We start from the raw sequence: 25,037 nt of genomic DNA, 5'->3' as shown, positions 1-25,037 counted from the left end.
TGAGAGCCAGCCACCACCCTGGGCTCAGAGGAAGGAGTTCTGAGGTGTTACCAAGTGGAAGCCAGTGCTCCAAGGGCTCTGCTCATCACATGAATGACAGGGCTTTGCTCTGTGGGTGCGAGGCTGCCAACACAGCCCGCATAAGGGACCAGGCCAGTCACAAAAATAGGAGAAGTGAACAGACTGTAATTATAAACATAGGGCATTCTTAGCTAATATTTTACTCTCCTATTTTTGAAGGTGATTTAGGCAGAGGGACATTTCTCGTCTATAAGAAAATCAAAACAAGGTGAAATGACAACCCTGAGAATGGGAGAAAATAATAGCAAATGAAGCAACTGACAAAGGATTAATTTCCAAAATACACAAGCAGCTCATACGAGTCAACACCAGAAAAACAAACAACCCAATCAAAAAGTGGGAAAAAGACCTAAACAGACATTTCTCCAAAGAAGACATACAGATGGCTAACAAACACATGAAAAGATGCTCGACATTGCTCATTATAGAAAAATGCAAATCAAAACTACAATGAGGTATCACCTTGCAACAGTCAGAATGGCCAACATCAAAAAGTCTACAAACAGTAAATGTTGGAGAGGGTGTGGAGAAAAGGGAACCCTCTTGCACTGTTGGTGGGAATGTAAATTGATACAGCCACTATGGAAGATGGTATGGAGATTCCTTAAAAATCTAGGAATAAAACCACCATATGACCCAACAATTCCACTACTAGGCATATATAAGGAAACCAAAACTGAAAAAGATACATGTACCCCAATGTTCACTGTAGCACTATTTACAATAACTAGAACATGGAAGCAACCTAGATGTCTATCGACGGATGAATGGATAAAGAAGATGTGGTACATATATGAATGTGAAAGTGAAAGTTACTCAGTTGTGTCCAGCTCTTTGAGACCCCATGGACTCCAGGCTCCTCCGTCCATGGAATTGTCCAGGCCAGAATAGTGGAGTGGGTAGCCATTCCCTTCTCCAGGGGATCTTCCCAACCTAGGGATTAAACTCAGGTCTCCCACGTTGCAAGCGAATTCTTTACTATCTGAGCCACCAGGGAAGCCCAAGAATACTGGAGTGGGTAGCCTATCCCTTCTCTAGGGGATCTTCCCAACCGAGGAATCGAACCAGGGTCTCCTGCATACCGGCAGATTCTTTATCAGCTGAACTACCAGGGAAGCCATATATAAACAACAGAATATTATTATTATTAACTCTAATGTGTTCCTTTTGAGTCAGTTCTAATGAGGTGGATGAACCTAGAGCCTATTAGAGTGAAGTCAGAAAGAGAAAAACAAATAACGCATACTAACGCATATATGTGGAATCTAGAAAGACGGTACTGATGAAATTATTTGCAGGGCAGCAATGGAGACACAGACATAGAGAACAGACTTCTGGACATGGGGGGGGCGGGTGGTGGTGGGGTGGGAAGAGGAAGGACAGGGTGGGATATATGGCGAGAGTAACATAGAAACTTACAATACCATATATAAAATAGATAGCCCATGGGAATTCGCTGTATGACTCGGAACTCAAATTGAGGCTCTGTAACAACCTAGAGGGGTGGGATGGGGAGGGAAGGGGGAGGGAGGTTCAAGAGGGAGTGGATATATATATATACCTTTGGCTGATTCCATAGGTAGTGGCTTCCCTCATAGCTCAGTCGGTAGAAGAATCTGTCTACAGTCCAGGAGACCGGGGTTCAATTCCTGGGTCAGGAAGATCCCTGGAGAAGGAAATGGCAACCCACTCTAATATTGCCTGGAGAATCCCACGGACAGAGGAACCTGTCGGGCTACAGCCCATGGGGTCAAAAGAGTCGGACACAACTTAGCAACTAAACCACCATGGCCGATTCGTGTTGATGTTTGGCAGAAACCAACACAATTCTGTAAAGCAATTATCCTTCAATTAAAAAATAAATACATAAAAAAAAATAGAGTTCAAAAAAAGAGAGGAACGGTGTCGCAATGTGGTTCGAGGTTCTTCCCGGGATCGCCTTCATGGGCGTGGGCTTGTTCATCCCAGGTAATGGCCACCGTGGGCATCCACAGGTTCAGTAATGGGGGCGAGGAAAAAAGGGTTGCCCATTACTCATATCAGTGGTATTTGATGGAAAGAGACAGACGGGTCTCTGGAGTAAACCGTGACTATGTGTCAAAGGGTTTGGAGAACATTGATTAAGGAAACGTTTTCCTGATTGATGAAAAAGAACTCAGTCATGCTCTTCTATCCCTGCTAGAAGATTACGCAGCATATTGTGTAGCATGCAGAGTATTTTGTAGTGTGTAATAAAAAGAAAAAAGAAAAAAAAATCAGCAGTACCAGTGTCAGCTACAAATTGGCACTTGCCATCTACGTCTACAATGATTAAATCATGAGCTGCTGCAGCTACTGATTCTCAACACCCTCTGAAAGGAGTTCAAGGTGGAGAGCAGAAATGAGGCACACTGTGCTCTGGGGAAAACTGGCAGGACAGATCTTCAGACAGATATTTTCAGAGGCTGATTTTATGAGCCCAATTCTTGTATCTCCTGCTATCTAGAAAAGCACTAAAATCCTTCACGGTGATGACTGCTCCTTGTTCTGCAAAAATAAGTGCTTGATTGCATGCACTCCCCCTTCACCAGCATCACATCTATACTGTCCCTCCCCCTATCTCTTTGAAGCAGTTTCTCAGAGCTTATCTGAGGTGCTATCTCCCTGGCTATAGTCCTCATTTTGTCCCCAAACAAAACTTAACGCAACTCGCACATTGTGTATTTTTTTTTTTTAAGTTGGCACAAGCATGACAGCCTCCTGTCAGGGAAATAGAGACAGAGAGCAGAGGGCCTATGGCAAGCAGGAGGGCAGGGCCATCTAAAGGGTGCTACGGGCGTTGCCATTAATGCATACAATGCTTCTCCATCCGGGACTTTCTTTTTTAAAATCTATTCATTTATTTTTGGCTGCTGAAACTAGAGAAAGCCTGCACGCACCAGCGAAGACCCTGGGCAGCCAAATAAATAAAGATTAAAAAAAAAAAAAGAATTGAATTACTGGACACCCAATTGAAGTGGGAGAATTAGTGTTTTTGAGTGGTTTTTTAAATCTGTTTATTTATTTAATTTTTGGTTGCCCTGGGTGTTCACTGCTGCCTGCCAGCTTTCTCTAGTTGTGGCAAGGGGGCTACTCTCTAGTTGTAGTGTGCTAGCTTCTCAGTGTGGTGGCTTCTCTTGCTGCAGAGCACGGGTTCTAGGGCATGTGGGCTTCAGTAGTTGTGGCTCCAAGGCTTAGTTGTCCCACCACATGTGGAATCTTCCCAGACTAGGGATCAAACCATGTCCCCTGCATCAGCAGGCGTATTCTTAACCACTGGATCAACAGGAAAGTCCTATCCACGACTTTCTAACCAAGCTTTTCTCTTGATCCAACTGGCAGTGCCAGGGAGCTAATACCCCAGGCGCAGTCTTCTAGCAAGGACAGGCACTGGCAGGAGACATCCCAGTTCCCTGGCCCCTCCAGCGGCATGACTCCCAGATGTACCCAGAGGGACTGAGCCCCGGCTGCCCACAGCCAGCATCCTGAGCTACCTCCTTCCCACCCCCACCCTGTTTACCCCCAGCCCTTCCCGGGATCCCCTCCCTAATAAACTCTTTGCACTCAGATCCTGGCCTCAGAGCCTGCTTCTGGGGCAATCAAAATTAAGATAAGGCACCACGTAAGGGACAGGCTGTTCCTTCGCTGCAGCCAGTGTTTGCTGGATAGGAAGGCAGACCCTGTATCACTAGACATTTCCATTTTTTTTCAAAGAGAAACCAGGATCCAGACTTTCCTGTGAAACCTTCCGAGTTTTCATAGCCAGCTCAAATTAAAACAATACAGAACAAAATAAAACAGAACAAAACACAACATGTGTGCGAGCTAGCCCTGACCCTCGACCGGCCGGGTCAAAGCTGTTGGTGGCGGGTGGAGGGCAACGAGAGCTTGGTCAGAGGGGCTTCTTGGCAACCTGCTTTGGTGGCCTGAGCGGGTGGGGACCACCAGGTCCTCGGTGGGCCGGGCAGTATGGCCTGTTTACAAGACCCCAGCTGGAAGCATCTGGAAGGCCCTGCGTGGCCGCCCGTGGGCCGGCAGTAGACCCAGAATAAACAATCAGCCCGAACGCTTTTCTAAACATGCAGACCCGAAGCCGCCGGCGGCCTCCCCAGGCTAGCCAGGGTGGGGTGCAGTTCCAGGATCACTCCGCCTGCCGGACATCTAAGCTCAGGCGCAGGAAAAACAAACTTGGGGAGCGAGGGGAGGGCGGGGGGGCGCTGGAGTGCCCCCAGAAAAAGGCAGTCGTGAAAAAGCCAAATCTAGACCCCCACACTTGTGAACTTCTTTTTAATTCCGTGCAGACGGAGGAAGGCCGTCTTTATAGATTGCCATCTCCCTGCAGCGCCCCACCTCCACCCCGCCTCTTTTCTCTTGCCGAGAAAACAAAACGGGTGTCTCTCGAGATTGTTTTTGCCCCATTTCACACGGTTTATTTAAAGCCATCGCTTTTCGCCTGCCTTCTCAGAATTTAAATTAAGAATACAGGGTGTCAAGAGTACAGGCGGATGATGTAAAATTTGCGTTCTGTGTGTTTATTGTTCTACAACCAGCGAAAGCCATCCACGCCTGTTCTAAATTGTTTAATACTTTTAGTAGATTTTAAGTTGGAACTATGTTCCGTCAGGGAGAGGGGAAGAAACATTCCTGAAAGCAGACCTCTAATGGGCCCCCTAGGAGTCCCATATTTCATATAACATAGCACATTTAATCCTCATCATGATCCAAATAAGCTGTATGGCATTGTTGGATTACAATATCTCTTGGTTACAATGGATAGAAACCTACATCAAAGAGGCTTTACATGATTGGAATGTCCCTGGTAAGGACTTCAGGCATGGCTGGATCCAGGAGTTCCAGTGCTGTCATGAGACACTCTCTCTCCATCTCTTGGCTCTACTCTCCACTGTCACTGTTTCCTTCTCAGTCAGGCCTTTCTCTTATGATTGCAAAGATGGTCCCCAGCAGTTCCAAGCTTCTGGTTGCCAAGCAGCCCTGCTGGACAGAGTTTCCCAAGAATTTCAGCAAAAGTCTTATGACTGAATCTCATGAGTCTAGCTCATTGGGTCACATGCCAACCACTATGGCTAGGGTGATAGAGTTCATAACCACAGGCCCACACTGGGAGTTTGAGAGGGTCAGTCCACTAAAATACAGGTAGGAATAGGGGTAGTTACTGTGCCCATTTTGAATGGGTAAACACTGGACATTCAAAAATAACAAGCCACAGGGCTTCCCTGTTGGTCCAGTGGCTAAGACTCTGTCCTCTCAGTGCAGAAGACCCAGGTTCAATCCCTGGTCAGGGAACTAGATTCTACACGCCTCAACTAAGAGTTTGCACACCTCAACTGAAAGATCCTACATGCCACAAAGAAACTCGAAGATCCTTCCTGCTGCAACTCCCAGTGCAGCTGAATAAATAAATATTAAAAAATAAAATAACAGAAGCCAACCACAGCAAGGGGAGAAAAATAGGTGAATCCCGTGGCATCAGCAGGGCTGTCGGGACAGTCACACAGGTTGTACATGACACATTTCTGGGGTGCTCCGTTTACATTCAGTGTCATTGTGCATTTATATTTTTATCATAGTACATTTTCAACAATGGCAGTTTAGTGTCTCACAATTGAAAACACAGGTTGAAAAGAAAAACAGAACCATAGTATGTTGCAAGTCGTACCATCAAGAGGTGGAAGCTATTTCCTCACCCCTCAAATCTGGGCTGGCCTTGTGACTTGCTTTGACCAACAGAACACAGCAGAAGTGACACTGTAAATTTTGAGGCTGACACATTCTCTTGGAAGAGGAAGTCCTTTGGAAGGATAAAGAGTCACGTGAAGGAAACCAAGATGCCCCGGCTGCCCAGCTTTGGAGGACCTGGGGAAGTAGGACAGACAGATGGAGTAAACTTTGCTGTCAGCTCATTTAAGCTGCCTAGAGGAAAAAATGGCAACCCACCCTGGTATTCTTAACTAGAAAATTTGCATGTACAGATGAGCCTGGCAGGCTACAGTCTGTGGGGTCACAAAGAATCAGACATGACTGAGCATGCTCACACATAAGCACAAGCACACGCACATGCATGCATGCATTTAAGCTGGGAACTCAGTTTCCCAGAATCCCTTCTCTATATGATTCCAGGTTTGTTGTTCAGTTGCTCAGTTGTGTCCGACTCTTTGCGACCCCATGGACTGCAGCACGCCAGGCTTCCCTGTCCATCACCAACTCCCGGAGCTTGCTCAAACTCATGTGCATCAAGTCAGTGATGCCATCCAACCATCTCATCCTCTGTCATCCCCTTCTCCTCCTGCCTTCAATCTTTCCCAGCATGAGGGTCTTTTCCAATGAGTCAGTCCTTCACATCAGGTGGCCAAAGTATTGGAGTTTCAGTTTCAGCATCAGTCCTTCCAATGAATATTCAGGACTGATTTCCTTCAGAATTGACTGATTTGATCTCCTTGCAGTCCAAGGGACTCTCAAGAGTCCTTGCTTTATTGCAGTGTTTGCTTTATCGCCATTTGGTCTGAAACCAAACCCACAATATCGCTGAGGGATGCCTGTACTTTCATCCAAATTCTTGTTTCAGAGTCTGCTTTTGGAGGAACCAAGTCTAAGGCCTCTTGGGAGCCCCAAGTACCCCTGTGTTGTGTGCTGAAAGAACCCAATGACAGAGCTCTGAGCAGAAGTAAACCTTTCCTTTTAACCTTTCATTCATTCATTCAACAAACAGTCAACAGGCTTCTGCTAAGTTCAAGCACTGGAGACAGTGGAGCCCAGAACTTGGGGTCACTTGAGCTGGTGCAAACTGGAGCCTCAAATACGGGCACATCACCCACCCTTTCAGAGCTTCATTTAATTGTCACTATGTCCTGTGAGGCAGGAAATGTCATGGTCCTTATTTTTCTGATGAGGAAATGGGGGCATAGAGAGGCTGAGTAACTTGCCCAAGGTCATACAGCTAATCAGTAGCAGAGCCACGGTTCAAGCCCAGGAGTCAACTCCATACCCATGTTCTTAGCCACTTCCTCAGAAGTTCTAGAGACTGGGCTGATTAAGGAAAGTCCCAAAATTTAGGACTTGAGGCTTCCCTGGTGGCTCAGCAGTAAAGAATCTGACTGCCAAGGTAGGAGACGCAGGTTCGATCCCTGAGTGGGGAAGATCCCCTGGAGAAGGAAATGGCAATACACTCTAGTATTCTTGCTTGGAGAATTCATGGACAGATGAGCCTGGTGGGCTAACAGTCCGTGGGGTCACAAAGAGTCAGACACAATTTAGTGACTAAACAAACAAGAATTTAGGATTTACTCCTCCAAATGGTATGAGTCAGTTCCATAATACTTGTGAGAAAAATCTCATTAGTTTGCTTTTCTAAGTCTGATGAAATTGAGATCTGATTCCCCTTGCCAGGGGGCAGGCTTTTGCCATTCTGAAGCTTGTTCCCACAAACAGTTTCCACAAGCCTCTCCGGGATAGCCTGGTTCCATCCCCCTAAAGCCCCAGGTGTACACAATATCTTACTTTTACTGCCAAATCTTCCCTTCCTAGCCACACCCCAGGTTCCTGAGTACTGAGCAAGGCTGGCCATAGTGCTTGCTTCAGTAATGAGCATGTGACTTAAGCTGAGCCAAAAAGACTCCAGCCTAAGAGGAAATCTTCACTTGGCTGGTGAGATAAAACCCTGGGGCTGTGATGCACCATCTTTGCCAACCAATGGAGAGAGCCCACCGAAGAATTAGGCAAGCATGGCCAAGAGACACAGACAGATCCCCAACCACCTGCCTGAGCCCCTGGATCAAGCCATGCCTGAAGCTGTTGCTCTCCTGAATTTCCAAGGACACAAAATAATATGTTCTGCTTCAGTGTAAGTTAATTTCAGTCAGAGTCTGTAATTTGCAGCTAGATGAAGCCTGACTATGTACTAGACTTAAAAAAAAAACCAAGCCTTTTTGATTCTCTACTAGTCCAGGGCAAACACCGCCCTTTAGAAAGCAAAGACCTTGAAGGTCCTTGAGGGGTCGTGAAGGGAGGAAAAATATTTCTCATTCTTCTGTGATGACTCAATAGCTAAAATAAGCTCTGATTCATTTCTCAAGCAGGTTATCCTGCCTGACAATCATTACTCATCCCAGCCCTAACCAGCCTTGAGGTTGGTGTGGTTCCAGAGACCTCTAAGGCTCCCTAGATTTTCCATGTTCCTCTGAAAAGACTGTGTCACTGCACCTTTCACCTCCAGCTCAGAGTCCTGGGAGCTGGATTTTTCTAGAGCGCCAAGAAAACATCTTACCAAATGCCCAGCCAAATCAACACCCAATAAATACTTGCAATGCACAAGAGGACCTTGGAAATCTCGCCTCTATAGAAAGTGCCCAAAGAAGCTGTTCTTGTCTCTTCTTACCAAGTGCTGGGCCAGCTTAGCTGGTAAAGAATGCACCTGCCAATGCAGAAGACACAAGAGATGCAGGTTCATACTGGGTCGGGAAGATCTCCTGAAGGAGGGTGTGGCAACCCACTCCAGTATTCTTGGCCTGGACACTTCTAAGGACAGAGGAGCCTGGGGGGACACAGTCCATGGGGTTACAAAGAGTCAGACACAACTGAGCGACTAACACTTTCACTTTTGAGAATCAAGAAGTGGGGTCAGCAGGGGGCAGAGGAGGACCCTCTGGCTGAGCCAAAGAGGCAAGATTCTTTCTGGAAGGACTGAGGGAGTATGGGAAGATTCTAAGTTGGGGAAATCAGACACAACCTCATTTTAGGTTAGGTTCCCTAGAAACGGGAGACTGAGATGGGGATTTGGGTGCACGTGGCTTTTTGAGGGGGAGGTTCTCAGAAGGGGGCGGTGTCAGTCCTCTGGGCTGTGTGTGGAGCAGTGGGTAACAGGGTGGGGGAGACAGCTGTGAGTTACTAGCCACCAATGCTCACAGCAGCTGGCACACAGAGGATCTGGGCAGCCCCTTCCTTCCTCCTCGGGACCACCCACCTGCTTTCGGGGAAGAGACTCACCGACGGCTGCAGCTGGCAGGGATGGAGGTTCACCAGTGATGGCACAGCTCAGCGGTTGAGTGCCCAGAACTTTGCGGGCTGGCAGAGCTGGGATGAATCCTGGTTCCCAGATGCCTCGGGCACCCATCTGGAGCTGCAGAGGTGCCCGGCTCCCAGGATGAGGGTGGGTGAAACATGATCACGTGTTAGGGGCCCCCCTCCATCCGGAGCCCAGCCTGTAGTGCCTGCAGGTGCATGCTAAGTCCCTTCAGTCGTGTCCAACTCTCTGCGACCCCACGGACTGTAGCCCGCCAGGCTCCTCTGTCCGTGGGATTCTTCAGGCAAGAATACTAGGAGTGGGTTCATTGGATTTAGGGCCCATCCTAAATCCAGGATGGTCTCATCTCAAGATCCCCAATTTGATGACAACTGCAAAGACCCTATTTTCAAATAAGGTCACATTCACAGGTACCACGGTTAGGATGCATCTTTAGGGGAATTACTATCAACCCACTAGCGGTCCAATGAGAGAACAAGAATAAGCCATCAGCTGCCCCCACTCCACGGGGCTGAGAAAGATGAAGAGGATGGCCTGCCCAGGGAGAGCAGGAGATGGGGAGGCTCAGAGATCAGCAGGGACAAAGGGGCCACCAGGCTTCACTCCCCACTGGAAACCCCATTTACAGAGGAGGAAGCAGCCAGGGAGGTTGCAGCACCACAGAGGTCCCACTCAGGACAAGCAGCCACGTCTGACCCCGCGGCCCCTGGATCCTCTCACATCCCCGCCCACCTCTCTGGACCTTCTCGGCCCAGCATCCGAGAGCGTGGGGTCCCTTGGGCTAGCCTGGGGGATGAGGGGGCTCATCGAGCCAGACCAGGGCGGCTGGCCGGACTCCAGGTCCAAGGCAGACCCCGCCCAGGCCCTGCTTTCAGTTGTGTAAAGGCCACTGGTTCTGCTCCCTCGAGGTCACAGAGTCCTCCCCCCTCCCCGCCCTCCCAAGTGACCCGCTGGGGGTCAGAGTTTTCCATGTGTCTTCCCCGCCCTCCCCACAAAGCCTGAATGCCTAGAATTCTGCAGGAATTCCCACAGCGGCCCTCCCACCCTGGGTCCCCAGTGAAGGAAACAAAGGCCCTCTGGGGTCTGGGGCTAGAGTGCAGGGAGGCCCAGGACAGTCTCTGGGAATCCCATTCCTGGAGATTCGCTCTTAGACAGGAAAGGACGGAGCCAGAGTGAACCCTCATGGGGCCGCCACGGCAGGCTGTCAACCCACGTCACACATGCATATGCAGTTGTGTCCCCGCTCCACACACACACACAGGAACCACAGACACCCCCACACAAGTGCCTGAGCACACAGGCAGGGGCGCAGTCACCCCCCTCCCTGATGCTGAGATGGGACACAAGAGGATGCCACGTTCCCAGAGGGCATCCATCCTTATGGACAGGGGGAACCCGGACCAGGCGCACAGAAGCTGGTGGGGCTGACTTCAAGCACACCAAGCCTGGGTTCAAAGCCCACCACTGTGACCCCCCATGCAAGTCACTCAACCTCTCTGGGTCTGTTTCCTCATCTGATTATTGAGATATTATTCATTCCCACCTCAAAGGGCTGTTTCTTTGGGGCGGGGGGTAGGCCACGCTGCTCTGATGTCCAACCAGGAATTAAACCCGTAGTACCTGCATTGAGGGCATGGAGTCTTAATCACTGGGCCACCAGGGAAGTCCTTCAAAGGACTATTGGAAAGACTAACTCATGGAACACGTAAGCACTCAGAAACCTGTTCACAGGAAGGACCATACAGATGTTTGCTATGATTATGATACGTTGATTTTTTTTTTTTTAATGCACAATGTAAGAGTTGCCAGTTAAGTTTTATTTGGGGCAAAATGAGGACCGCAGCCCGGCAGAGAACAGTTCAGACAGCTCTGAGAGACTGCTCCGAGGAGGCAAAGGGTTGTTGTTCAGTCGCTTAAGTCGTGTCCGACTCTTTGCAACCCCATGCACTGCAGCACACCAGGTCTCCCCGTCCATCACCAACTCCCAGAGCTTGCTCAAACTCATGTCCATTGAGTTGATGATGCCATCCAACCATCTCATCCTCTGCCACCCCCTTCTCCTCCTGCCCTCAATCTTTCCCAGCATCAGGGCATTTTCCAATGAGTCGGTTCTTCATATCAGGTGGACAAAGTATTGGAGCTTCAGCTTCAGCATCAGTCCTTCCAATGAATATTCAGTGTTGATTTCCTTTAGGATTGACTGCTTTCATCCCCTTGCTGTCCAAGGGACTCTCAAGAGTCTTCTCCAGCACCAGTTAGAAAGCATCAGTTCTTTGACACTCAGCCTTCTTTAGAGAGACGTAAACCCCAACAAAAACTCACATGCAAAGAGACACACAGACACACAGACAAGTTTCTGGCTGTCTGACCTGACACCTTGCCCTGCCCAGGGTATGGGATCAGGACTCCCAGCAGTCTGTGGGATTAGATACCCAACTCCAGGTAAGTAGTGTCAGAATTGAATTAAATTATAGGATACCCAGTTGGTGTCCAGAGAACTGGAGAATCGGTTGATGTGGAGGAAAAAATATTCATGTATTTGGTATCGGAAATGTTATGAGTAGATAGTTTTCTTTTATCTTTATGAGAGTATTGTAAGGATGAAATGAGACAACGCATGTAAGAAGAGTTCAGGAAGAATTTGCCATGGGTAGCATTTGCCTTACCATGGTAACAGCATGACTTACTTGGGTTTTATGAAATAAGAACTGAGTAGCAGTCCTCAAATTCAGAGAATTCATAAATGGAGATAGGAGAAAAATTACATTTTTGTTTTCACTAGCCTGTAACTGAAATTTAGTGTCTGTCTTCAATTCCTGATGTAGCAACATCCATGGACCTATGACTTTGTCACCAAGAAGAGCCACAAATATTTTCATATCCCAAGACTGTCATATGTATATATCACATAGCTGACTTCTTTTGTAGCCTGTGGGGGGGTTGATTTGGAAAAGACTCTTCTGAATGTTTATGGATGTGATCAGTCAGGTCTGACTCTCTGCGGCCCCATGGGCTATAGCCCAACAGTTTCCTCTGTCCATGGAATTTCCCAAGCAAGAATACTGGGGCAAGTTGCCATTTCCTACTCCAGGGAATCTTCCTGACCCAGGGATTGAACCCATATCTCTTGCATCTCCTGCATTGGCAGGTGGCTTCTTTACCATTACAGCACCTGGGAAGACCAATGTTAGGATGTTTGCAAGTTATTTTGAAATTTATCAAAAAAATAAAAAATAAAATGCCTATAGAGAGATGAAGAGATAAATAGATGGAGAAAGGGATGAAGGGATGGATGGATGGATAGATATAACAAAACGTTATCTGGGTGATCAGTATGGGGAATTCTCTGCACAAATCTTTCAACTTTTCTATATGTTTGAACATTTTCACAATAAAATGTTGGGGGAAAGATTTCTAAAAGAGAGAAAAGGATGAACCTGAGAAAGACAAAGACATTCAAAGTCTGAGCAAAGAAAGATATATCTTAAAGCTCATGTTTATCATTGAGTCCTTTTACCAAAGTCAAATTATATAGGGAACAAAATGAACAAAAGAAGTGTAAGGACTTTCCTGGTGCTGGTTGTACAGTGGATAAGAATCCACCTGCCAAAACAGGGGACATGGGTTCGATCATTGGTCTGGAAGGTTCTACATGCTGCAGAGCAACTATGGAGCCACATCTACTGCACCCGCATGGTAGAGCCTGTGCTCTGCAGTCAGAGAACCCACTGCAAAGAGAAGCCTGAGCACAGCGACTAAGAACAGCCCCGGCTCCCCGCAACTCGAGGGAGGCTGCATGTAGCAATGAAGACCTAGCGCACCCACACAGAAAGAAAGAAGCATAAAATGCAGACACACACTGCAAGTCTTCAGTAACTGCAAATTAAGGGGGGGAAAATCACATTTTCCCTAGAAGGAAAGTTCAATTTCTAGGCTGTATTGCCAACGTGATGCCCACAGGCCACCCGTGGCACTGAGCAGTTGAAATATGGCTGGTCAGGTCCGAGATGTGCTGTAATATACCTGATGTTGAAGACTTCGTATCAGAAAAAAAGGGGGAGGCAGGGAAAGAGAGGATGGAAAATAGCTCTGGAATATTTAAAAATACCGATTACATGTTGAAATGTTAATACTTTGGATATATTTAATTAAATAAAACATAGCTAAACTAATTTCCCCTGCTTCTTTTTACTTTTTTAAAAGTGCAGCTACAAGAAAATTAAGATGACATTTGTGGCTACATTAGTTACATTTCTGCTGGGTAAGTCGGGTACAGGAAGTGCCCACTGAGAAAATTCTGACTTTACCAAGACACATGCATTTCTCTTGTGCTTCTAGAATTATTTTTTTCTTTCACTGGCCAACTAGACATGGATATATACCAGAAAAAAAAAAATTCACTGGCTGACTAGACATGGATATGCCACGAAGGGCGCAATTGTTTCCTTTTGCTTATCTTTGGCAGAGTACCTGCTTTTTCCATTTTTCTTGTGGTTCATACCTCTGGGAAATAATGATGTCAAATTAGTGTTTAAGACATTTGGAAGTAAAATAAAATCTTTATATAATAAAAATATTTTTAGAAGAAATATCCAGTCTTAAGTCAACAGAAATAAATCCAGAAATAAATTCAACGCAAAAGATAATTTTGGAAGGGGTGCCTGGACCCCAGAAGAGTCCCCAGGAACTGAGGTGTCCCAGCTGGGTCCCTGCCCTCCCCTCCTTTGAGAATCACGTGGTTTCTGACCAGGATTTTCCTGTTTCCAGATGACTCTGCCCCAAGAAGACAGTCATCAGAAAAACATGAGGCACCATGTGACAGCCGCCTGACCCTTCTGTGTGGGCCGTGGCACCAGCCCTGACTGGGGCAGGCATGAGGTTTGGTCACTCTGGGCTCTGCCCCAGAGTAAAGAGACCTGGAGAGGAGTCTGCCAGAGTAGACAGCAGCTCCGTCCTCCGCCAGAGCGTGGCATCGAGCTACATCAGGGGCCATGCTCCCTGGACACTTACCCCAAAGGCAGCCCGGGCAGGGGGATACTGAGGAGGCGGGGCCGGGCCGGCCCACCTGTCACTATCATCAGCAACTTACTGCGCGGTCCTTGCTGGACTGGCTCTCTAGTACTGCTCACCTCTCCAGGCTTGAGCCCGTCTCTTCCTTGTTAACATATTCTGAGCGTGATCCAGGTGCTGGCGCCAGACAAACCTCATCTCATTTCATTCCTAGGCGCCCTTCAGGGAGGGGCTGTCATTACGTTTCCTAATTCGCTGATAAGAAGACGAAAGCACAGAGAGGTTAAGTGAGCGGTCCAAAGTCACACAGCTCAGGACCCGTATGCTTGACAACCACTCTGTGCTGCCTCTTTGAGGAAGAGCCAGAAACCCAAATGCTCCATTTCAATAAACCAGTTCCTACCAGGGAAGGTGCCACACTGCTCACCAGCGCCTCTGCCCAGGAGAGCTGCTCCTCCTTCAGGTGCCCCACATCCTCAGGGTGTCACCACCCACCAGTCACCCAGCCAGACACTCCAGTCCAGCAGCCAGTGCTTCCTCCGCAGTCGTGAGTGTCTCTGACGTCAGCTGTGTTTTCTCGCCAACCCCTCCCCTCACTACCAACTTGTGTCACCTGGTGCAAGTCACCTGGCCTCTCTATGCCTCAGTTTCCCCATCTGTAAAATGGGGATAACGATAGGCCTATATCATAGAATCATTTGAGATCAAAGTGATTTTTTTTTAATTTTTATTTTTGGCTGCCCCAAGGCTTAGTTGTGGCATGTGGGATCTAGTCCTCTGACCAGGGATGGAAATGGGGCCCCCTGCTTTGGGTGCAAAAAGTCTTAGCCACTGCATCACCGGGGAAGTCCCCAACGTGATTTTTTTAGCTTTAATTTTTATTTTTTTATTTTGGCCACATTGAATGGCTTGTGGGATCTCAGTTCCTGGACCAGGGACTGAACTTGGGCCATGGCAGTGAAAGCCCAAATCTTAACCACTGGGCCACCACGGAGTTCCCAAAGTGATTTTTTTTTCATTAAAACACATATATATATATTTTAACATACATATATCAGGGCATACCATGGCCCTGGCACACAGTAAGAGCTCAACGCTATTTAACTATCATAATGAGCATCTGCATCCAGAGCCCAGCACAGTGGACAGGACCGCAGATATCTGGGAGGTCAGAGATTGTTTCCTGGGCGGATTCGATCATGCCTCTCCCTAGCTGGAGGTCCTGTGGTGCGACTCCCAGGAGCCTGAGCATGAAGCACAAACTTCTTGGGCTGTCTCAGTGGCCCCAGCTTTGGTCACCTACTCCCTCCTGCCCACACCCATCCATCTTCTTCCCCTGTCCCCAGTCCCAGCATGGAGTTCTCCCCACTATGGGCCACCACAGTTTGTCAGTTTGCACCTGATTGTCTGTTGACTGTCCCCCCACTGGAATGCCCCGGCTGTGAGGGCAAGGACCTCACCAGGTGCCCACATCTGGGTCTCCCAGCAGGTACACCTGGCAGGTGCTTCAACACGTGTTTGTGGAATGACCGAATGCGGGAATCAGTGAAGGAAAAAATGGATCTCTTCCGGCACTTGTTCTACAGCCTGGGAAACTGAAGGGGAGATGCGGTGACGTCACAGGTCAGATACACGGTGGGTGGCGGAGCCAGATTGGGGTTATTACTACGAAATATTCCATGAGAACAAAGGGGCCACATGCCTGCAGACAGAGCTCTGGATGACTTCCTTTCTGATATGCCACCAGCCCTGGTGACACAGGCAACTGGAGATTCCACAAATCACTGCCCTTCATCACAACTACAGTCCCCCCTGAGCACTGGGTTAGGGGCCAGTTGAAAGGTCTTTTCATCCAATGCTGGGATGGGGGGTCAGGATGGTCCCTCTGGTAGGGTACAAGGACCCTCCCTGGGATGGGAAATCATATCCTAATGGCTGAGTCATAGCCAGGGGGTGGAATGGTATCACTGGCAAGCATGATCCATGATGTCCATCCCAAACTCATCCCGGCCTGTTGCTCCAATCCACAGAGCTTGACTGTATTCACATCGGCTCACTGAGAAGATACTGCAGAGGAGGAAGGAAGAAGCAAGCCCAGAGAGGAGAGAGCCGGCTTGGGGTGGGCAGCCTGACCAATGTCCCAGTTGGAGGGAGAGAATCAGGACTTGATATCCAGGCCCATGAGGCGCCTACTGTCCTGAGTCCTCACTTGCACCCTCATGTAACGAGCAGAACTGTTATCTCCACCTCACCCTCATGAAATGGGCAGAACTGTTATCTTTGAGCAGGGCTCAGAGAGGTTGAGGGCTTTGCCCAGGGTCACACAGCCAGCCAGAATTACTCTGGGGCTGGAACTCCTGGGTCTCCCCTGCAGCGTTCCAGCTGATCCCAATCCACACTCCAGCCCACACCAAGTGTTTAACATGTTGCTGCCTTTAGTTTTCTTTTACAAGAAACTCACAAGCTATGTGCTGTTAGCTCCATTTTACAGAGGAGGAAACTGAGGCTTATATAAGGGAGGCCATTTACCCAGAGTCCACAACTGGCAGGAGTAGGATTTGAACCCCAGCACCTTCAGGGCCCGTGGGCTTCCCTCTGTACCTGCCTGCCTCCTTCACCATCACCTCTTGGCTTCCACACAGTCGGACAGGATTAGGCAGGTTGACCCACACTCAGTCAAGGACACAGAGCTGCAGCCAACCCCCTGCCTTCCCAGGCCTCTGGCTCCCCCAGCACCTGTGTACCTGGTCACTCTGTTCTCATGCACGACCTCCTGCCTTGGCCCTGCCTGACCCCCCATCCCCAGAAGCCCCTTTGAAAGAGTAATGGGAGCTGGAATGAGGGACTGAGGCTGAGGGATGGGCAGACGGACAGCCAGCTTGGAGGCAGGTGGGGACACAGCGAAGGGACCCAGACAACTACGGCCAGCGTGAGAAAGAGGAGATGTACACGCAAAATGCTGACGTCTGATGTGAGCGAGGCAGATAGAGAAATCTGAATTAACTGCGGACCAGAAGAGAAAGAAAAATGCCTCTTCTCACCAGCCTAACATGGCCCCCTGGAGGCCAAATGTGTGACCTTTAAAGAAATACTCTGAAAACTGGATCTGGCTCAGCTGAAAGTTTTGGAATCCTCTCCCCACCCACCGACCATAGCTTTATCAAGATGTAATTCACATACCAAGGAATTCCCCAGTGGTCCAGTGGTTAACACTCCATGCTTCCACTGCAGGGAGCAGAGGTTTGATCCCTGGTTGGGGAACTAAGATCCCCTGGTGAGGCCAGTTGTTTTTTTTTTTAATTCACATACCATACAGTTCACCCATTTAAAGTGAACATTTCAATAATTTTTAGTATATTCAAAGTTGTGCAACCATTACACAGTCAATTTTAGAACATTTTCATCAGCTCAGAAAGAAACTCTGTACTTTTATTATCACTTTCCTGTTCCTCATCCTGCTCCCCACAGCCTCAGTTCAGTTCAGTTCAGTCACTCAGTCATGTCCAGCTCTTTGCAACCCCATGGACTGCAGCACACCAGGCCTCCCTGTCCATCACCAACTCCCGGAGTTTACTCAAACTCATTGTTCATCCAGTCAGTGATGCCATCCAACCATTTCATCCTCTGTCGTCCCCTTCTTCTCTTGCCTTCAATCTTTCCCAGCATCAGCGTCTTTTCCAATGAGTCAGTTCTTTGTATCAGGTGGCCACAGTATTGGAGTTTCAGCTTCAACATCAGTCCTTCCAGTGAATATTCAGGACTGATTTCCTTTAGGATTGACTGGTTTGATATCCTTGCAGTCCAAGGGGACCCACTAATCTTTCTGTCTCTACAGATTTGCCTATTTTGGACATTTCCTATGAGTGATATCTTGTATATCAGGGCCTCTCGTCTCTTTAGGATCAGGATGTCAAGGTTCACCCACATTGTAGCACATATCAGTACTTCAGTTTTTGGGGAGGGGGATAAATTAAGAGTTTAGGATTAACATATACACACCACTATATATAAAATAGATAACCAGCAAGGACCTGAAGGGACAAAATAGGTGATTAGTTAATCCCACTAGGTGACTACAAGTAGAAAAATGTGGAAGACCCCTGTAAAGTTAATGATTACTCAAGAAAGTAGGTTTGCTTAACCCCAAAACCAAGCAGGCTTGCTTAGCAACAAAACCATGCAGAAGCACAAGACAAGTACTCAAAACAATAAAACAGTGGTGGCATGAGACCCACATCCTATGCAGTGAGCTCAATAATTGAATGATCCCTGAACACATAAAAGAAAACAGTAACTTCTGGACCCAGCTTGACCATGTAGGGACAAGAAAACTTTGTCCAATGTGGAGGAAGAGTTGATGATGGAAGCATGATGTTTACTCGAGAAAGACAAAGAAGGTCTTCTCCCCCTCCCCACTTTTCCTTTGATTATAAAACTGTAGCCCAGTAAGTTAGGGCGTGGCACTTCTCGCCCACCCGCTTGTAAGTGTAGCAAGCTATTCTAATAAATCACTTCTTATCTACCACTTTGCTCTCGCTGAGTTCTTCTCTGCACTGAGACATAAAGGACTGTGGTACAGAGCTCTTCAGAGCCCCCCTGAAATGACACCAATCGGTTCCAATATCAGTACTTCATTCCTTGGGGAGGGGGATAAATTGGGAGTTTGGGATTAACATATACACACCACTATATATAAAATAGATAACCAACAGGGATCTACTGTATAGCACTGGGAACTGCACTCAATATTTTGTAATAACCTACAATGCAAAAGAAACTGAAAAAGAATAGATACATATATGTATAACTGACTCACTTTGCTGTCCACCTGAAACTAACACAATACTGTAAATCAGCTATACTTTAATAAAAAGAAATACTTTATTTCTTTTTATTGACTGGTAGCATTTCATGGTACAGATACCCCACATTTTGTTTGTCAGCTCATCCAGCTGACAGACATCTGGGTTGGTCCCTCTGTTTGGTATGATGAATAATCTGCTATGAACATCCCTGTACAAATGTCTGTGTGTTTTTGCTTCTTTTGGGTCCACGCCTAGGAGCAGAAGTGCTGGGTCATATGGGAAAGAACCTTGGGGTCTTCATCTAGATTCGGAGATCTTTGATAAACACATGGGCAAGAAACTCTAAGAATAATCTCAGGACATCTCACACAAGCTTCTTGCATGCCAGACCCTGTTCTATAGTCACTTACCAAAGCGTCACAACAATCGACTCATGAGGCACTAGTATTATCTCAATGGTACAAAGAAACTGAGGCACAGCTCTGGCTGGCTCCCGAGACCCTGCTCTTAACACTAGACCAGAAGAGGATTTCTGACGGGTGATAAAATGGTGCACAGAACAGAGCAAGGGCACTTGGGAGCCACACCCTGAGGACTTGGGACTGTGGCTTCCTCTCCCTTCCTGAGTTGACCCCAAGGGACAAGCGTCTCACCAGGGAGGAGCCCACTCAGCACCCCCAGGCCTGGCTGCACCCCTCCTGGGTGAGATTTTTTTTTTTAATATTTATTTACTTGGCTTCGCCAGGTCTTAGTTGCAGCACGCAGGATTTTTTTTTTTTTTTTTTTTTAGTTGATGTACATGGGATCGTTAGTTGCAGCATGTGGGGTCTGGTTCCCTGACCAGGGATCGAACCAAGGCCCCCTGTGTTGGGAGCATGGAGTCTTAGCCACTGGACCATCAGGGAAGTTCCCTGGATGAGACTTTTTTTTTGGACTGTGCTGGGTCTTCTTTACAGAACTTACACAGGACTGTGGAAACAGACTCTTGGAGGGCAGAAACAAAACCTTGTGCACACCAGAACTCAGGAGAAAGGAGCAGTGACCCCACAAGAGACTGACCCAGACTTGCCTGTGAGTGTCCAGGAGTCTCCAGTGGAGGCGTGGGTCAGCAGTGGCCTGCTGCAGGGTCAGGGGGATTGGATAGAACAGTGGGTGCACAAGATCTTTTGAAGAACGTGGCCATTATTTTCATTAGCCCTACCATAGTTTGGTCTCAGGTCAAACAACAGGGAGGGAACACAGCCCTGTCCATCAACAGAAAATTGGATTAAAGATTTACTGAGCATGAAAATATCAATAACCTCAGATATATAGATGACACCACCCTTATGGCAGAAAGTGAAGAGGAATTGAAGAGCCTCTTGATGAAGGTGAAAGAGGAGAGTGAAAAAGCTGGCTTAAAACTCAACATTCAGAAAACGAAGATCATGGCATGTGATCCCATCACTTCATGGAAAATGAATGGGGAAACAATGGAAACAGTGACAGACTTTATTTTCTTGGGCTCCAAAATCACTGCAGACGGTGACTGCAAAGTGAAAGTGCAATGACGTCGCTCAGTCGTGTCCAACTCCTTACCATCCCATAGACTGTAGCCCACCAGGCTTCTCCATCCGTGGAATTTTCCAGGCAAGAGTACTGGAGTGGGTTGCCATTCCCTTCTCCAGGGGATCTTCCTGACCCAGGGATCAAACCCAGGTCTCCCACATTGCAGGCAGACACTTTACAGTCTGAGACACCAGGGAACTGCAGCCATGAAATTAAAAGATGCTTGCTCCTTGGAAGAAAAGCTATGACAAACCTAGACAGCATATTAAAAAGTAGAGACATTACTTTGCTAACAAAGGTCCGTCTAGTCAAAGCTATGGTTTTTCCAGTAGGCATGTATGGATGTGAGAGTTGGACCATAAAGAAAGCTGAGAGCTGAAGAATTAATGCTTTAGAACTATGGTGTTGGAGAAGACTCTTGAGAGTCCCTTGGACTGCAAGGAGATCAAACCAGTCAATCCTAAAGGAAATCAGTCCTAAATATTCATTGGAAAGACTGATGCTGAAGCTGCTGCTGCTGCTGCTGCTACTAAGTCGCTTCAGTCATGTCCGACTCTTCGTGACCCCATGGACTGCAGCCTACCAGGCTCCTCTCTCCATGGGATTTTCCAGGCAAGAGTACTGGAGTGGGTTGCCATTGCCTTCTCTGGATGCTAAAGCTCCAATATCATGGCCACCTGATGAGAAGAACTGACTCATTGGAAAAGACTCTGATGCTGGGAAAGATTGAAGACAGGAGGAGAAGGGGGCAACAGAGGATGAGATGGTTGGATGGCATCACCGATTCAATGGACATGAGTTTGACCAAGGAGTTGGTGATGGATAGGGAAGCCTGGCATGCTGCAACCCATGGAGTCACAGAGTTGGACACAACTGAGTGACTGAACTGGACTGAACTGAACTGAGCATGGCCCCACCCATCAGAACAAGACCCAGTTTCCCCCACTGTCAGTCTCCCATCAAGAAGCTTCCATAAGCCTCTTATCCTCATTCATCAGAGGGCAGGCAGAATGAAAACCACAATCACAGAAAACTAATCAAACTGATCACATGGACCACAGCCTGTCTAACTCAATGAAACTATGAGCCATGTCGTGTAGGGCCACCCAAGACAGATGGGTCATACTGGAGAGCTCTGACAAAATGTGGTCCACTGGAGAAGGGAATGGCAAACCACTTCAGTATTCTTGCCTTGAGAACCCCATGAACAGTATGAAAAGGCAAAAAGATAGGACACTGAAAGATGAACTCCCCAGGTCGGTAGGTGCCCAGTATGCTACTGGAGATCAACGGCGAAATAATTCCAGAAAGAATGAACAGACAGAGCCAAAGCAAAAATAATGCCCAGTTGTGGATATAACTAGTGATGGAAGAAAAGTCCGATGCTGTAAAGAACAATATTGCATAGGAAGCTGGAATGTTAGGTCCATGAATCAAGGTAAATTGGAAGTGATCAAACAAAAGATGGCAAGAGTGAACATTGACATTTTAGGAATCAGTGAACTAAAATGGACTGGAATGGGCAAATTTAATTCAGATGAACATTACATCTACTACTGTGGGCAAGAATCCCTTAGAAGAAACGGAGTAGCCATCATAGTCAACAAGAGTCTGAAATGCAGTCCTTGGGTGCAATCAAAAACAAAAGAATGATCTCTGTTAGTTTCCAAGGCAAACCATTCAATATCACAATAATCCAAGTCTATGCCCCAACCAGTAATGCCGAAGAAGATGAAGTTGAACGGTTCTATGAAGACCTACAAGACCTTCTAGAACTAACACCCCAAAAATATGTTCTTTTCATCATAGGGTACTGGAATGCAAAAGTAGAAAGTCAAGAGATACCTGGAGTAACAGGTAAGTTTGGCCTTGGAGTACAAAATGAAGCAGGCAAAGGCTAATAGAGTTTTGCCAAGAGAACGCACTGGTCATAGCAAACACTCTCTTCCAACAACACAAGAGATGACTCTACACATGGACATCACCAGATGGTCAATACTAAAATCAGACTAATTATATTTTTTGCAGCAGAAGATGGAGAAGCTCTATACAGTCAGCAAAAATAAGACTGGGAGCTGACTGTGGCTCAGATCATAAACTCCTTACTGCAAAATTCAGACTTAAATTGAAGAAAGTAGGGAAAACCACTAGGCCATTCAGGTATGACCTAAATCAAATCCCTTACAATTATACAGTGGAAGTGACAAATAGATTCAAGGTATTAGATCTGATAGACAGAGTGCCTGAAGAACTATGGAAGGAGGTTTGTGACATCATACAGGAGGCAGTGATCAAGAACATGTCCAAGAAAAAGAAATGCAAAAAGGCAAAATGGTTGTCTGAGGAGCCTTTACAAGCAGCCATGAAAAGAAGAGAAGTGAAAGGCAAAGGAGAGAAGGAAAGATATACCCATGTGAATGCAGAGTTCCAAAGAATAGCAAGGAGAGATAAGAAAGCCTTCCTCAGTGATCAATGCAAAGAAATAGAGGAAAACAATAGAATGGGAGACTAGAGATCTCCTCAAGAAAATGAGAGATAACAAGGGAACATTTCATGCAAAGATGAGCACAATAAAGGACAGAAATGGTATGGACCTAACAGAAGCAGAAGATACTAAGAAGAGGTGGAGGAATACACAGAACTATACAAAAAAGCTCTTAATGACCCGGACAACCATGATGGTGTGATCACTCACCTAGAGCCAGACATCCTGGAATGTGAAGTCAAGTGGGCCTTAGGAAGAATCACTACAAACAAAGCTAGTGGAGGTGATGGAATTCCAACTGAGCTACTTCAAATCCTAAAAGATGATGCTGTGAAAGTGCTGCACTCAATATGCCAGCAAATTTGGAAAACTCAGCAGTGGTCACAGAACTGAAAAAGGTCAATTTTCATACCAATCCCAAAGAAAGGCAATGCCAAAGAATGTTCAAACTATTGCACAACTGCACTCATCTCACATGGTAGCAAAGTGATGCTCAAAATTCTCCACACCAGGCTTCAACATACGTGAACTGAGAAGTACCAGATGTTCAAGCTGGGTTTAGAAAAGGCAGAGGAACCAGAGATCAAATTGCCAACATCCGTTGGACCATAGAAAAAGCAAGAGAGCTCCAGAAAAACATCTACTTCTGCTTTATTAACTCACAAGGTGAAACAAACAGCACTATAAAAAGGGTGAAGTAAAACCAGAGCTGCATTTTTGCTCACAAGCTGATAATGATATCAGTTTGCAGCCTAGAATTGTAAGTGGAAGCCCCTGGAAATTTGAAGTCTCATGCAAGGAGTGAATGCACCGTCCAGGACCCTTTCCCAATTGGTACTCCAGATTACTGTTAACAAGGGACAGCGCTGTTAATTCTGGATGTTGGTGGACCCAATTTGATGATGTATGTACGGTTACTTCTATTGTTTTTATTTCTATTTTTTTTTAATGACTGTATATTGAAATCAAGTCAAATAATCTTCCTTAAAGAATTGAAATTGTGTGTCATGAGTGGAGTGGTTTCTTTGGCTAACAAATCTTTCAAAAGTAAAACAAAAGTAAAACTTTTTGAACACCAGGACCAGGTGCCACTAGTGGTAAAGAATCTGCCTGCCAATGCAGGAGATGCAAGAGATGCAGGTTCAATCCCTGGGTTGGGAAGAGTCACTGGAGTGGTAACCCACTCCAGTCTTCTTGCCTGGAGAATCCCATGGACAGAGGAGCCTGGTGGGCTCTAGTCCATGGGGCCACAAAAGAGTTAGACATAACTGAGCCACTGAGCACACACAGTCTCAGTTTTAAAGCTAAAGGTGCAAGGCCTGGGAAACCCCTTGGTCCCAGGTGGGCGGGACAGCTGGTCACCCTACTGGCCCAGAAGCCCCATCACCTGCCAGCCCTGCCACCCATCATTGCCACTCCCCAGCACCTTACACTACAAGTCACATTCCAGCTTTTGTCCAGCATCTCGTATTCTCAACTGTGGTTTGCTTTTACCATTTCTCACTTTACCCTTATTCTCCAGGCCCAACTTCTCATGGGTCCTTGGCAAAACAAGAAATATACAGAGTCTGAATTCTTTATTAATCTGGGCTTACTCCGTTTCAACTCTTGTCCATTCTGAGATGAAGATCTCCCTTCTGTTATGGACTTCCTTTCTTTTATGAAACAATGGGGGAGTGAAAGTGGTTGTGAGATTTTTAATGTCTTCATTAGTCAAAAAAAAAAAAAAAAAATTAGCCATCTTGGCTTCCTTGGTGGTCCAGTGGTTAAGATTTTGTGCTTCTATGGCAGGGGACGTGGGTCTAATCCTCAATTAGGGAAGCTCCCCAGGCCACCAGGTCCATGTGGCAAAAGAAAAGAAAAAAGAAAAAAACAGCCAACTCATGCCCATCCTTAAATTTTAAAAATCAACTTCAAATTTTAGTTTCAGACTCAGAGAAAAATTGTGAAAGTAGCACAGGGAACTCATATTCAGCTTCCCCTGTTATTAACAACTGCCTGTAATGCAGGAGACCTGGGTTCAACCCCTGAGTCAGGAAGATCCCCTGGAGAA

The 25,037-nt window shown here is 46.9% G+C and overlaps 1 protein-coding gene and 1 pseudogene across 6 annotated transcripts in view; one reads left to right on the top strand and one right to left on the bottom strand.

Annotated features, from left to right (window-relative positions):
• LITAF (lipopolysaccharide induced TNF factor) overlaps nucleotides 1–25,037 on the bottom strand; it is a 108,691-nt gene that overhangs the window by 67,736 nt on the left and 15,918 nt on the right. For 2 of the 6 annotated variants that reach the window (XM_081560390.1, XM_081560389.1), the window contains exon 3: nucleotides 1,643–1,747. The exons of 3 other annotated variants lie outside the window; for them this stretch is intronic. The gene's annotated coding sequence lies outside the window, so the exon portion shown is untranslated. Of the gene's footprint in view, nucleotides 1–1,642; nucleotides 1,748–14,265; nucleotides 14,402–25,037 lie in introns of all 6 variants that reach the window. One more of the 6 variants, XM_081560388.1, reaches the window with a different exon arrangement.
• Nucleotides 1,992–2,205, top strand: LOC145531572 (NADH dehydrogenase [ubiquinone] 1 alpha subcomplex subunit 1 pseudogene; annotated as a pseudogene).

The sequence above is a fragment of the Giraffa tippelskirchi genome, chromosome 13 (genome assembly GCF_054371585.1).
Source record: "Giraffa tippelskirchi isolate mGirTip1 chromosome 13, T2T-mGirTip1v1.2.pri, whole genome shotgun sequence".
Classification (NCBI taxonomy): domain Eukaryota; kingdom Metazoa; phylum Chordata; class Mammalia; order Artiodactyla; family Giraffidae; genus Giraffa; species Giraffa tippelskirchi.
The sequence above is the reverse complement of the archived record's forward strand: the minus strand, read 5'-3'. Positions and strand labels throughout refer to the sequence as shown.